The sequence below is a fragment of the Pseudopipra pipra genome, chromosome 17 (assembly GCF_036250125.1).
Source record: "Pseudopipra pipra isolate bDixPip1 chromosome 17, bDixPip1.hap1, whole genome shotgun sequence".
In the NCBI taxonomy this organism is placed as follows: domain Eukaryota; kingdom Metazoa; phylum Chordata; class Aves; order Passeriformes; family Pipridae; genus Pseudopipra; species Pseudopipra pipra.
In genome coordinates, this window is record NC_087565.1 from 9750317 (window position 1) to 9766303 (window position 15987).

Genomic DNA, 15987 nt, shown 5'->3' on the forward strand with positions numbered 1-15987 from the left:
TCTGCTGGACAGACAAGCAAAGCATGGCTTAGCCTCCAAATGGTTTTGACAATACATTTTTGGAGTTCTTTTCTTCAGTATCACAGCCTATCTGAGAGATACACTTCTCTTTTCATGACACAGTAATAATGTTGGAGCAAGGTGGAATCAGGAGGTGAAGGTGAAAAATAAGGAGTAGTGTTATCCCAAGAAATCTCTGTCAGTGTGCACAATTTCCACTTGGGACGAGTTTGCTCCAACACTTGGGGCTGTAATTCATTGCCAGGGGTATGACAGGGGCTGGTTGTGCATCATCCCCAGAGGGAACTGTAATGTTCCCTAAAAACCTGGGGGTCCATGTCCACCCTACTAGTGTTTGAAAGTGGAGTTAAAGCATGTTGCTTTGTGGGGGGGAGGGAATCCAACAGGCCAGTCCAGGCTGTGCATAACCACCCCAGCATTCCCACACGTTGGCAAGCACTAGTAAGCTGTGAATTTGCAAGGTCACTCTGAGTTGTAAATTGATCTAGACCTGCTTCTGCATCTTCTGAATCCCCTGGCTACATTATTTTGGTCCTTCATCTTCATTGAATGGAATCTTTTCCTTTTGGGCTGGTATGAAACTCCTGCTTGCACTTAGTTCCATCAGCAAGCAGCAGCTTGGTTTGGTATTCTGGGCAGTTTATAAAGGAAGTCTCACTGAAATTGCTGTTTAGAGTCATAACTGAAAGGCACTTCCTTTCATGCCTCACTTTAAATGCAGTTCTGATGGTTGCTAATCATAAATGCAACCTGGTCCCTGCACTTGAAAAAGCTGGGAAAGCACATAAGCGATTCTGGTATTTTCTTCTTCCATGAAAAATGCCCAATGTCCTGTATTTGCATGGTTGTTAATGTGATTTCACTCTGGCCTGCTAAGCTCTTTTCAATCTACTGTAGGTCTAATTGTACAGTTTTTCCACAGACAACCCCCAGCTTTTCCCCTTTTCCTGGCACTGAACTGCTCCTGCTGTGACCCTGCAGCCGGGCTCGGTGTCCCAGTGGGGTGCAGGGGGGGCACTTCCAGCCCCACTTCCTTCTCCAGGCAGGGAGGGGGGGTCCCCAGGGCTTCCCCTGCTCCCCCCGGGCAGTGCCTCCCTGGCTTTGCCAGCTTCCAGCCACACCTGCTCAAGGCCACTAAAGCCTTTTATGAGAAAAACGCCTTAATACCTTCCAGTAAAAATCATTGTCGAGGCTCCCACCCCCTGTGCTCCCTTTCCGTTCCCTCTGCAGCTCCCAACCCAATTCCCTGCTGGCATGAGCAATCTCATCCCTGGGCTTGATACATTTGGTATAAACATTTCCTGAAGCTCATAAACACCTTTGTCATTTATCAGTGCAGTGAGAGATGTTTATTGCCCAAATAGAAAACTCTGATGGGATTAGTGCTCCTGGAGACTGATCCCATGTGGTGACGCTCCTCAAAGAAGGGCTAGATTTGGGGCCAGGTTTTTATTTTGAATATGAGGGGGCCCCCACTTTTAATTACTTATAGTGATGATTGCAGCTTCCAGCATGAACTGGTGAGCACTGTCTGAGCAAAGCTCATTTTACAGCAGTTCTGGTATGGACCAAATTGAAGGAGGTAAAAGGAAAGGGTTGGGGCAGTGGGGGAGGAAGAGGAGATCTATAACTGGCATGTTAATAAAACTCCAGTTTGTCACTTCAGCAGCACACCCTGAGTGTAATAACTAAGCTTCCTTTCTATACCCCCTATGAGTTCCTTTGTATTGACAGATGCCATTTGTTCATTTACGACGTGATAATAAAAACCTTCAGCTTTACTGAATGTTGTTCTTTTCCTCCCCTGACACTGGGGCACCAAATGGTTTGTACTGCACTCAGCAGGCACTTTTCATTAAAGATCATGCCATGAAAATGAACTGTATTTGAAAACCATTTAGTAGCAAAAGTTCTGGGATTGAATAGGCTGCACATAAACCTTCTCTGGTGAGGCAGCAGCTTCCTGGGTGCCTCACACATGGATGCTGGAATAATGGGGGGGTCTTTGTGTCCAGGCAGCATTTGAGAGTCCAACTGCTCAGATTCCTGTAGTAGTGATTGTATATTGGTATCAGTTTCCTGCGATTTTTTTTTTTTTTAAATCTTTAGCTGACTTTAAATGCCTCAAAAATCTTTCTTTGGGCTTATCTGTACTTTAAACTTGTGGTTTCAAAGGTTTCCAGAGGTTTTCACACACACACAAATTAAGCCTAAAGTGTAAATTTGAATGGCTGAAACCTAACATTTGAATTGAAAATTTGAATGGCTGAAACCTAACATTTGAATTGATAATTAAGCCTTTATTCAGGAATGCTTGTAAACATCAGCTCAAACTATATTTTTGAGTACTAGTCAAAATTCAGGCTGGCAGCACCTGCAAATGTGACTTGATTTGCAAAGTCAGAGAATTCTTCGAATTCCCATCGACCTAATCAAAATACAAATGCACAGCTTAGGGCTTGATTCACCTTTGAAAATTAGGGACATACATTTGTAATTATTTGTCAAAAATATAACACTCTAAAACAAGTAAAAAATTCACAGCAGATAAGAAAAGCAATGAACATAATTCGTTCAACACATTCTATTAATTCATTTTTATCCTGGGGAATAAATAGTATTTTTCTCTCACTCTGGAGAGGAATTAGTTGTAATTTAGTAGCCAGATGCAGGTTTTGCTAGGAGTAGTAAATTTAAGTTTATGAAAACTAGTAATGCACAGAAATAATCTGCATGAATTATTTATAATTATTATTGAAATAATAAAAAATTATTATTGGAGCAAAAATAATTAGCTTCATAATGAAATAATAACAGAAAAACAAAGCACAACCACACACTTTCTAAATACTATCAGAGTGCTCTCAGTATTCTACCCAAGGCAAAAATCTAGAAACACATCATCACCTTTGGCAATGCTGCAATATGACAGTGTTAGTCTCTCTTTTTATTGTTATTACGATTTTAATCCCTCATATTTCACTGTATTTGGCAAAATATCTGCAAAAAAGTGTTTGCTAACGCCCCCCAAAAAAGGTAATAATAACTCTTATCATCCTTCCCTGATCATCCAGGAGACTTTTATCACCAACATTATCACTTGTTGCCAAACAAGTAGGGAGATGTTAGCCCGGAGGATGGAATAGTTTAATCATGGGGAAACAATTTGCAGTGCACAGATCTCAGCTGGTTCCCTTTCATCTGCTCTCAGTTACTCAGGGACTCCTGAAAATCTGTTTTGTAGCTGTAATAAAATTCATTCTATGGTCTCGCACGCACACACCAAATGGTTTCGCCTAATTCCAAAGTGTTACAATCAGCTGGAACAAAGAGAGAATTCATAAGTTTGGAGGGAGGGTATTTTGGTTTTTTTTTTTTAAATCACATAAATAATATTTGTCTTAAAAAAAAAAATCAAAGAGTGAGGACCCTTCCTGTTTCATCTCTTATGAAAAAAAACACCAGAAAGTGGTCAAGTCAGACAAATTGTTGAAAATATAAATCCACTTCAAATTTAAAGTGGCGTTAAAATTTTCATATTCAAAACTCCAACTGTCATAGTAACACAACATTTTAAATTCTGCATCTCCATATTAAATATGTAAAATTTTTAATCACTGAAATTTTTAATAGTCACATTCCTAGAACTGCAGGAAAAGAAGGAATTTCTGGTATTAGCACAGGTAAAAGCCTCTGTGAAATCTCTTCCCAATCTGAAGTCTGTGGGATTCTCCACAATTATTTGAAGTCTGTATTTTTGTCCTTGTGCTCTTGGAGCAAATCCAGTGCCAAGACATCTTTTGACTCAAAGGGACAAGACATTCTGTTAAAACATTTGGACTTCAGATTGAACTTCTTTGTTTGAAGCACGTGAGTAACTTCCTTGCTCAAGTGCTTTGCTGAATTGGGAATAACCCCAGGATGTCACACTGACTTCAGACGACACAAAACTGCTTTTGTGGCATTAGAAATGAAGTTTCCCTTGGACTTTATTTGTTTGCAGTCCTGTAGTCAGCATATTCAGTTATATTCATTAAATGCAGTGTTGAACTCTATTTCTCTGTCTTCTGGTGTGATACTGAAACAAAAATGTCAAAAAAACATTTTTATTTCATTTTTATTCTCTGTCATGTGTCATTTAAATTTCAACCTGTAATTCCACAGCCTGTGCATGAACTTCAGGCTTGGCATATGGCTTGCAACACATGGAGTTTTACTAAGTACACTGGAAGTGTAGATAGAAGTGCAGAAAACAGGAGGAAATGAAGGATGTGCTCATGGATTCTGTAGCAGGAGGTAGATTTGGGGTTGGTTTCAGTGCTGAATTAAAAGGCTTTTTTTTATTGTTTTATTTACAGAGAGAATAGATTTGGGTTGTTTATCTTTTCATTTTTTAATGAAAGCCTATGAGACCTGGCTGGTTACAATCAGCTTCCAAACTGGATTCAGGAGATTATAGCTGCAGGGTCCGGATTTGTCTCTAGATTTACAACATCCATCTGATCATATAATCCATATTACATGTGTTCTCACTTTGACCATTAAAAAGCAACAGTTATATTTATTCAATAGCCCTTTTTCCTTAGTATGCCCACAAACATGCAACTACTTATTGGCATGTTTTTGCTAGAATACAAATAATTTCAACTTAGTTGGAGCTGTCTATCAACTTCCAATTTGCTGCCTGAGCAGGGCTGTTTCTTAAACTTTGATTAGACCAGCAATATCTTTTGTAATATCTCTTAAGAAAGTGCCCTGTGACACTCTTTAAACCCCTGTACATCCGAATATAAGAAGTGGAAATACATGTCTAATGTTTTTTCATATTATCTTATCTCTTCCTCTTGCACAAAAATGATTTTTGCTGGGTGACTGATAAAATCTCCGTCTGAGCACAAAGCTGGGGTTAATTCAAAGTGTTCCTCGCTCTTCTCAGGCTCAACTGCTCCTCAGCACAACCTGGGCCGTTATTGTGGTCATGCAGCAGCCAAAAAGAGAAAGTGCTTGGTTCACCCTGAAAAAGGAACTGGTGGAAACCTATCTACAGTAAATCACAGAGAGAGCAGTGCAGGCAGGGCTGGGGCACCGAGGAAAGCAAAGGGAACCTTCCAATTCCGGCAAGCAAAAGCAAAGCAGTTGGGCTGGGTCAGGATGTCTCTCCAGAGTGGGCCTTTGAGTTACATCAGTCCCTGAGAGAGGTTTATTGTTCACTTCTTTACAAAGGGGACACGATTCAAAGGTTCAAATGCTCAACTTCCAGCCAGCGAGTGATGGTGTAAAAGTTCATCCCAACGTGTGGGGTAAGAGAGAAGCTAAGGGGTCAGGCTGGTGATGGCCAAGGGCTGGTTGGTTTCTAGGAGCATTGTTTCCTGTCAGCTAAAGCACTGTGGTTGTCTGTACCCCCCATCCCACGGCTCTGGTGTCTTTACTCACTTTACGGGCACTTCTGAAACCCCTCACCTCGACCCTCCCGATGCGTGTGAGGGGTTGGGCAGTTCACAGCTGACACGGGGCAGCTCCAGGCTGTGTCTCACTCTCCAGCTGCATTGAACACAAATGGTTGAACAGGAGGGGATAATCCAGACACCAGTCTCCAGGAGCTGCTGCTGGAATTCATGGTTTGTTCTGTGTCCATGATTTGCTCACCGTGGCACAGGAGTCAGCACAGGTTCTCTACGGGGCATGAAAGGGGCACGTGTGGCCTCTTGTGGGCTTCTGACAACATCTTGTCCATCAGATTTAACATCTCCATGTACTTTACACATCTCACTACACACCACCATCAATGAAAGTCCCACAATTTCAGTTGTGCAGAGGGAGTGTGTTGGCTGAGGACACTGACAGCCCATGTTCATGTCCTCCCTCAACCAAACTTCCTGGGCAACCTTGAGCAACCTCCCTGCTCTCTCTTTGCCTCAGTTTCACCCTTTATGCAGGAAAATGTGCAGATGAAAATGTTTCCCAACGGCAGTGTGATGTTGTGACATATCATATTCAGATGCTCTGTAATGGGGACCATATAAATTCCACTGCTACTTTATCTGATCCAGCAGTCATGAGTCTGCCTGTCTGAAAGTTGCTGCTCTCGATAAGAAAACATTCCTGCTCTTGAAATTCCTTTTGGAGAAAAGAGTAAGGAAGGTCTCAGTCATGTTCTGGTGAGCAGGTGCCTGGGCAGTAGCAGATTGATGGTCACTGGCCCAGTGCTGGCACTTTGTGGGGTGAGAGTCTCTGTCCATGTGCATCATGGTCCCTGGAGGAGGGGACAGTCACTTGACAGGCACCTTCTGCCACCTTTCTTCAATGCCAAGGCAGGCCCTGGAGCCCAAACCACTGGTCACCTCTTTTCAACAAACTAGACAGAAGTTACTTTCTCAGGAGTTTGGTTTGTGGTGTTTTTCTAAAGCAAAATAATGGAAATTAGTTATTCTAATCTCATTTGAAAATTAAATTCCAATGTGTTTAAATAGGTATAAAAGCTCTTGATTTTACCCACTGCAATACCCTCTGAATATCTTTGTTCTCTGTGGGGTGACAGCTGACTGAACTCTGATACGGTGCTGTATTATTTATCTTGTGGTGTCAAACCAGCCAAAAGCACTCCAGAACACACATTTATTACTCCACGTGCAAACAAAAAAAAAAAAGAGGTTTCCAGGTTACAAATACCAATGGCAACACTGGAAGGGTCTCAACCAGGCAGACAGGGTGACAGTGTCCATGCAAATCCCTGGAGAAATGCCATTAGTGCTCCTTCTGAGAGCTCAGACACTGTACACATGAGCTTCTGATCCCATGGCACCAAAGTCAGAAAGACTTGTAGTTTTTGTTCCCAAATTCTCCCCTTTCCCCTCTACCTTTTCATTTCACTCTGTACAGTCAGTCCTACAGGGTTAATTTAAATAACGTGTTTATTACTCCAGCAGTTCACAAGAACCATGACTTGTCTAGTTCTGTTTATAGAGCATGTAATCATTAGAATAAAATAACAACAAAGATCAAATCACCGTCTGTATTTAAAACTGACCTCAAGTCTTTCCCGTGACAGAAATACTGCTGTGAACACCTTCAAAGATTTGGGCACCTAAACAACAGCCTTTTCCATTTTTAACAATATCCATCGTTATCTTTTGTTATGGTGGGGTTTGCTGTGTACTTTTATTTATATTTTGTTGCTATGGTAGTTGCTTCTGGTTCTGAAAGGTGGGGATGTATTGTCAGTCGACCTGAATCAGATTAATTGAGCTCCTTCTGATATAAAAATCTCAAATCAATACAGTGTTCACCTTGTAAAATGCACTTTTTTAGTTGTTGTTTAATGCCTCCTGAGATCAGATGCATTAAAATCCACGTAGAACTAACTTTTCTTTCTCTTCTCACCCCCACACTTCCCCATATGTGGTTTTGATTTTCCCCCCAGGGTACCTATGGGAGGCCTGGAAAACTCTTGGGAGCTTTCAAAGAATGTTAATATGTATAACACTGCATTTTTAGATTTAAATACTACATGTAAAGATCTTTCTTCTTGAGGATAAACAAGTAAAGCTGCTAGTTAAAAACTGTTTGCAAGAAAAAGTTCTCTCTTTCCATAAAAAAGCTTAATAACATTTAATTGTGTTTCATAGCATTTGGCACCCATAGTATTAAGCATTTACAGTTCCTTGTAAAATGTCTGGGCAACACTGACTTTTAATTCTCCTGAGTTATTCTCTTTTTTTTTCTCCCCTTGATAACAAATTTCTACCTAATGCTCCACTACAGCATTTGCTATTCAATCCTTGAGCATTTTGTTTGCCTGAGAGTAGAATCTGGTCCGTGGTATCTGAGCTGATCTTAACAAACCTCATCTCTCTGCTTGATACTCACTGTGAGCACCGAGATTGCAATCACAACTGGGGGCAGAGCTTTTTTGCTGTAAGTAATTCTACAGATAACAAGAATAAACATTCATAAGATCAAACTCTCCATCTCAAGCACAAAGACCCAGCACCTTTGGGTAGATGGCAATTTTGTGGTGACAATCAACATGCATTAAGTTATTGGTTATAGCTGCACTCCCTCATTTTATCCTCACTTGAAAAGTTGGCTACTCAGTGCTTCAGATAAAGACTGTGAAATTTGATCACTGGAACTAAAATGGATGGCTTAGCTGCCTAATCTCCTCCATCCCGTTATCATCAGCTCCCAATCCCCTCCCCACACCATCTTCAAAATTGGGAAACAGCCCCAGACTTATGGGAATATGTGCTGGGTTAAAGTAAACAATTCTCACAGACTGTGTGGCCTCAGCCACAGGTGGACCTAGTGGTGAGTCCCAACCAGGGAACATTAACTTTTGGGAAGATTATGGCACCTTTGTCTGTCAGATCAGCTTGTTAAAGCTGGTAACTGATTGTCTTGATAGTAACAGCATCTGAAACCATCTGATAATATATTGCTAACTTGTATAATCTGTCTTTATCCCAGCAAATTGCCTCTGAAGGCTAAATCCTCACAGACAAGGTGTGCATTTACAGGGGGAGTTTAACATGTGCCAGGAGAATCAGATCTCTCTCCTCACCCACCAGTGCAGCACATGGACAGGGTAAGGAAAGGTGTTCACAGCAGCACTTTGACTGCACTCCTGTGTTGGAGATCAGGCTGGGTTTGGGGCTTTGTTTGGGGTTTGGATGCTTTTTCCCAAAAGGGACTATTTCTCCACAAATGCAAATTAATTTTTTTTTTACAGGATTGTTTATTGATCCCTTCCCTGTGGATACAGAGACTCAAGAGGAGGAACAATCCCAGATGTGTTTCCTTTGTGCTGGATTTCTGACCTTCACCAGAGGGGATTCTCTGCCCATAACCTGGTACACTTCATGCTTCTTCCAAAGAAAACTTCCCAGCTTTTATAAATGCACATAGGGTTGCTGCCTTGCCAGGGCATATGTTTGATTAATGGAACTTCCCTTATCAGAATCACTGAATGAGAAGAAAAAATAATAAGTTTACTACTGACATCACATGTCCCTTTGATATCTATAGACCTTACTGAGTTTCACAAAGGGGAGAACAGTAATCTACATTTTCCTGATAACAATAGTAAAGTACAACTAAAATCCTGGTTTAATATGAGGTGTTTATTCCATACTGCAGGAGCACATAGGCACTTAAATGATATTCCAGATTTCAGTTGTATTAGGAGCCGAAAATAATTTTAGCAAATAAAAAGTGCTTTCTTTTCCAAATTGCTACAATCTCTAGGTGAGAAAAGATAACAAAGTGGGACAGAAAGCAAATGGATTGGGTTAATAATCTGAACCTCTGGAATTTTCAGCAACATATATTTATCATTAGGTTTTAACTGGACAACTTATTGGGCATATTGACAATATACCCCCTCTACATTCTCTACTAATTCATTTCCAAAAGATATGAGCTGCTGCTAATTAAGGCAGTTGGGATAAAGGAAATGATGGGCTATTTAAATATATCATTATTATACCTTATTTCTTCTATCTAATTTCAAATCAACTGTCCTCTATCCAAAAAGAGAAGCATTTCAGACCCTGCATTCCCCATCCCCCTTACACAACCAAGGACATATTTAAAACTTAAGGGCAAATGTTCCATAAAACACTGCCCAACCCTTTGCAAATTCCCTGCATAACTCTCGAATGCATCCTCTAACTTTAGTCCACCCCTACTCCAAAGTTGTAATTTGCCCTCCAGTCCTTTTCTTTCTGTGCCTCTCTTTTTTTACAATCTTTGAGATGGCAATTATCTAAAGAGATGCACTTAGAGTTTTGCTTCAATTACAGATCCCTCCTCTCCGGCTCTCTGCTCTGCTGGTTTATGCTAATTTAATTGATGCATGAAGCATCAATTCTTTAATTGTTCCCTCCTTATCTGAGATTTGTCTCATGCTTTTCACCCATGAGTGTGGTGATCCACATCCCTCATAGTCCCAAAGGCAGAACTGTTAAAGAAAATCCCTTGGGGTACAATCACCAAAGCTAAAGAAAAAAAATAGCAGTATTAGTGCTGACCATTAATAGTCTTTTTCTCTCCATAGAGCCGACAAAGCTTCACAAAGAGGAATAAAAATTGTTATCTCCATTTTCGAGGTAAATGAACTGAGGCAAAGAACAGAAAGTTACACCTGATAGATCCGGACAAAGATTTGATGTGGAGCAGTAGAGGTTTGGAGGATTTGATGTTTGAGGACACTATGCCCTGTTTTTCCTTAGATGGTGATATAAAAGGGTGATATAGCTGATCTAGTAGGGTTGGTATGACTTTCCTTTCTCCTGCACATCCTTCACTTCGGTGGACTTTGTCTTCAGTACATTCAGGGGATATTTTGAATGAAATGTTTCACCTTCTGTGAACCTCAACACTTCTGTCTTCAGTTTAACTCTGTCAATGCATCCCATCCCAGAATGCCAAGGTATCCCTTTTGTCTTTCCATGAAAACACTTTGGTACAGAATAGATTTAAGTAACATGCTGGGAGAGAAATATTAGGTTGAGAGATCAGATATTAAGGTACCAAATGCTCTGAAACAGTGACTGGAATAAGCAGCATGGGATGCCCTTCAGAACTTGAAGGAAGCAAAGAGTGCCTGTCTCCATGCCAGCAGTCCTGGCTGAAAAATTATGTTGGGCCTAATGTCTGCAAAGACAAAATTGAATATGACACTTTCTTACTCCTCAGACCCCAAATTTCTGCTGCTGTATATTAAGCATCCCCCTCGTGAAGTTAAAGTAGCTCATAGAAGTGTTAAGTAAAAAGTCAAAACTTACATGGGAACTGTTACACTTTCTCTGTGTGGCCATAATGAGGTTATTTATGGTACATGTAGGAAAGATTAAAGGTTTTCATAATAAAGGAAAGCAAGAGCTCGAGAACGGGGTGCCTCCTAACAGCAGTGACTCTCAAGATGGGATAAATCACCCAAGTAACCATTAAAACTTCAAGAAGATTGCTTGTAAACCTCCAAGCAATGCCAATAAAGCATATTCCTTGCCACAGAACAGTCCATATGGTGGAGCTCAGCAGTTTTTCAAAAGTGAGGGCTACTCACCATTTAACCCTCCTGTCTTTTTCCTTCGAGGGCACAGTGCCAGTGAACCACTATGGAATCGATGTGATCTTTAAATGTGGGAGGGACACGGAGAGCAGGCCCAGGAGAAGGGAACTCACCACTCAGAGCATCTCCACAGATGGGCTGGATTTCTGTGCTTAACAGCTCAGTGCCATTTTTCATTGTGCTGCTTCTTGGGGGTCTCCCATCATAACACAGTCCTAGAGACACATTTTTATGAGCTTCAGGAAGTTAGGAAACTATGCCATGGCCCTTCAAGGTTCTGGGTCATTTGCATTTTAAAAAGTCAAGTCTGCCTGTTCCTTCCACTCTGAAAGGCCAAGTGAAAAGTGTAATAAATAACAATGTGAGCTTGTGTGTGGCACAGCACCAGCAACAGTGTGGGACACAGCCAGGGATCCTTCCACGAGCTCTATACCAGAGAAAAAAAAACCAAAACAAAGATATTGTTCCTTTTTTCTTTCTTTTTTTTCTTTTTTTTTTTTTTTCTTTTGCCTAGTTGGTTGTTTTGTGTTGGTATTATTTTTCTATTTCAGGAAAACCAAATCTAGATTTCCAGACATGACCCTACTTGCTCAGGCTGTACAAAGGTAAGTCCTGAGGAAAGTGATGCAGGAGTTAATCTGGGCCAGCACTGGCCTGAGAATAATTCCCAGAGATGGATCGTGCCTGGGCCAAATTCTACAAGAGGATTTCTCTCATGTTTCATTTCTTTTTCAAGCCTTATTCAAGAGAAGTTACCAGATCTGATCCTTGTGTTAATTCTCAAGCTTGATTTGACAGAGTGGAACAAGTTTATGAAGAGCCTTAATTCTGCAGTCTGCAGTCTCCCCGTGGCCATGTTCAGAGAGCTCCTGGGGAAATCCAGGTACACACTCATTTCCCACAACAGCTTGATTCTCACTGGGGGGGTTTCTGCTGATGTTACACAACAAATAAAAAATATTATAACAAAGATGAGGAAAATCTACCTGTACCCAAATCATTCTTATCTAAGCAAATGTTCAGATTTTGGAAAATATTTTTTTTCCCCAACTAATGTTATAAGAAAATATTTCTGGGACAGAGAGGGTGTGAATCTAAATCCCTAATAAATACATTAACTTTGGTCCCTTGTAAAAATCAATGGGAGCAGGACATCAGTACATTCTATTAGTTTTCATGAGCAATTCCAAAGCTGTGCTGGAGGAATTGTCTTATTCAGTTGAAATCAGTGGATATCTTTGTCCAAGAATTTTGGGGCATATATGAACTGGGATTTAGGAACAGGGATGGATCCAAAGCTCCTGTCCATACTAACTAGGCTGTCACAGTCCCCAGTAGAATCTCTGGATATCTCAGTGCCTGTTACACAGGCAACCTGCAGACCTGACTTTAAAGTAATGAGTATTCAAGAACCCCGAATGAAAGAATGAAGGAAAAGTTGAGAGGTTTAGAAAAACACCTCTAAAAATGAAGTGAGAACATCATAGGTTGATCAAACCAGAAAAAATGTGTGGCAAATATGATGCAAGTCCACAAAAATCACATTTTTATTTATTTCCATTCCCTTACTCCTCAGAAGTGTGTATGTTGCCAGCACAGTGTCTGTATCTGACTTTTTTTTTTCAAGTGCTCTCCTGAATGAACCACCCATAATCATCCAGCAATCCCCCCAGAAATGCCCATGAGATTTGAAGTGGGCCTGGAAATCTTTCAAAGGACCCCAAAGATAACTGTGCTGGGTCTTCTATTGCATTTCCATTTTATGGCATCTTTTTATATTCTGTAGTTGGCTTTTCTGAATAAAAATGAGGCAGCCTCTTAAGAGGCCTTTTTATTATTTGCATTTGGCAAAAAACAGCCTTAATGAGCTGTTAAGAGTCATTCCCCAGCCCTATTGTTGGCGATGCATGGGAGCCTGTAAAGTGCTGAAAAGCCAAAAGACAATTTATGATCCCTGATGCTGTCCCTTCCTGAGACAATTCCACAAAAAGGAAGATATCTGGGGAGTAGGAAGTCCCACTATGTAAATGCCTGAGTAACTTTTACTGGAGTCATAACTGTGGAATTTGCTGTTTTCATTTCAGAACTGTTCCCACTCCACCTTCCCTGTACCAGCAGCGATGTTGTGCCTGTGCTGCCTGTTCCTTCTGATCTGTAGTGCCACAGAATAAGGAGATGACTCAACGAAAACTCCCCATTCATTCATTCCCGGGGTTGAATAAACAGCACCAAATTCCAAGCAGACACTAATCAGCTTATGAAACTCCTATTTTTTTTTTTTTTTTTTTTTTTTTTTTTTTTACTTAATATCTGGAGGCCGTAGTCCTTTTGTCAGCACTGGTCACATCAGCCTGGTCCACTCAGATCTGGAACTCAAATTTACTGACACCCGGGAACATGGGATAAGAGGGTTATTCAGCACAGTGGGGAAAAAGCCAACCAAAGAGTTTCCCGAGGTTCTGCAGCAGAGGGATGTGAGGTTCTTGGCATTGCTTTCGCTTTGGAAATGGGCAGCAGGCAGTGAATGCCGGAGGTGTTTGTCAGTGACTGACGGTGCCGAGGAGACAATCAAATATTTGTGACAAAGGCAAAGACCTTGGGTGTTATCGTTGACACCCAGACGGCTCAAGAAAAGAGCAAATCTTGCATTCGTTGTATCCTCCCTTACTGTAAATGACAAAATGACATCTTTTACCGGGCTCATGTGTATTGATTGGCTTCAGCCCTTACCAACTTAAATATTGTAAATGGGTGAAGGGTGGGTTTGTCTGACAGTAATTAAGTGGTCCTCTGGCTTTCTGAGCACAGAGATGACCCAATGAGGCCTTACACCAGCACAATTGTTTCTATTTTGAGAGCTGTAATCACTTCTACTATTAATAAAAAACAAGGAAGGCATTAATATAATGAAAGATTTAGAAGCCTCTTTTAAGATGTCATTTTTCATACAGGAGATATTCTCTTTTAACCGTATTTTCCATTCTGGACATTTAATCCAAGCACAACTCAGGTGCTTGATGAGCATCCTGTATGGTCACCCAGCACTTGGAATTGAAGTATTTAAGAGAGTAAAGCCTAGCACTGGTTGACTCATTCTTTCCCTTCCTTTGGTCATCTGAGGGTGTTGGACATATCCAGCAGGGATGGAGGGAGAAGTCTCTAATTTTAGGTACCACTCTGGCACAAATAGACCTGGGCAGTGAGAATCCAGACCATAGTTACACTTGGCTTTTCCTGTGGTTTCAAAGAGCACACCATGGGCTTTAGTTGGATTTAGATGTGTCATTTACAAGCTATTTTGTACTAAATAATCAAATGTGCAATTGGATTGTCTTTCTTTTATTGATATATGTAATAGTTACTTATGTTCTGCTGTAGCAGAATAGTGCCCAAAAATAAAGCAACTCCATCTCACTTAAAATGCCAGGGCAGGTTCTACTTTTCAGTCTCCCACGAAGCATGAGAAAGCATCTGATCCTGCAGTGATTTTTCCATTGGTCTCTATTTTTTTTCAGGCGCAATCAAATTTTTCTGTTTGAGTTTGTTGCTTGAAACCCCCTGAAACATCAGGATCTGACTCTGACCTTGTGTCCTGAAACGAGTGGAGTGATTAATTTAGATTTTTCCTTCTTCCATTAACAGCAATATAACTGCTGTATAATTTTTTCTTCCATTGGGGAAATATTGCCTTGCTGTTTTGTTCCAGCCCGAGTCCTTTGTCTGGAATGTAATCATCAGCAATTACCCATGTGCTGAGCATTTTGTCACAGTTACTTACTGCTCACAGCCATACACGGTAAACAGTCAGATGTGGGGCTGTGAGAAGTGTGACAATAAAGTGATGCAAACCCACAGCAGCTGGATTCTAGGCTCCTCACTTGGCTCCCGAGTCTTTAAAAATGTTCTTCCCTTTTGTAATTTTATTTGCATAAAAACACAGCACAATAATTTGACGACTGCTCACCCTCACGCTGTGCATAGGAACAAAGCAGCTTAATACTGAACTAAGAAATCAATTATATTTAATTTTTTTTTTCTGAAATCACACATTTTTCACTTCTTGCCTAGGCTGTGATTTACAAAAGTGACTTACAGTGCAGCTGGGTTATGCAGTAAAATGAGTAACTCGTAGTGGTTAGAAGAAAAGGATTATTCTTCTGTTAACTCAGGGAACAAAGCTTCCCAATAAATGTCGTGTTCTGCCATGCACTGAGCGCCTTTGTCCAGTCATAGCACAACTCATACTGTTCCCAGTGCTCATCCCCTGCAGTATTCTTTAATGCTTAACTCAGTGACCTCACAAAAATAATTGGTGTGAAGAAAATTTACTTAGCCCTCCGCCTTTATTTGCAGACTGAATGGCTTGGAGAATTGTGCATATTGTTTATGGAAATGAAGAGGGAGAAAAGAAAACAGAACGTTTCTCCCCAGCTAAAGATGGGCCTATGCACAGAAGAAACACAGGGGCTTAGCATGGTGTCCCTGCCTGCAGGATGGACACTTAATGAAAGATGCTGATCGACCAATACAACTGCAAATCAGTTCAGTGACTGTGAAAATCCAGCCCAGCTGCTGCGATTTCAAAGAGTAAATGTTTCCAATGTTATTCTGAAGTTAAAATTTCAGGTTTAACACTGAGCTTGGACTAGTAATCATCTCCCAGATGGGAGCTGTAATGATTTATGAGCAGTTTTCTGTTGATTTACAAGAGAATGAATAAGGGCGATTTCCACTTCTCTGAATAAATTTGTATAAAAAGTCCTTGTTTGAAACTTTGGGGGTTTTTTGGCATAACCTGGGTTCCAACCCCATGCTCCTGTTTGCAGCTCTGTCTTCAGGGTCCTTAGTGCTGACACAGTCCCACTCCCAAGCCTGGCAGCTCCTTCAGAGGGTGC

At 40.9% G+C, this 15987-nt stretch overlaps 1 long non-coding RNA gene across 1 annotated transcript; it reads left to right on the plus strand.

Annotated features, from left to right (window-relative positions):
* Nucleotides 1-11619: 11619 nt before the first annotated feature.
* LOC135423853 (uncharacterized) lies at nt 11620-13386 on the plus strand. Its single transcript, XR_010434986.1, has 3 exons — nt 11620-11697; nt 11829-11975; nt 13177-13386. It is a non-coding gene; the product is annotated as an uncharacterized LOC135423853 (long non-coding RNA).
* The last annotated feature ends 2601 nt before the right edge of the window (nt 13387-15987 follow it).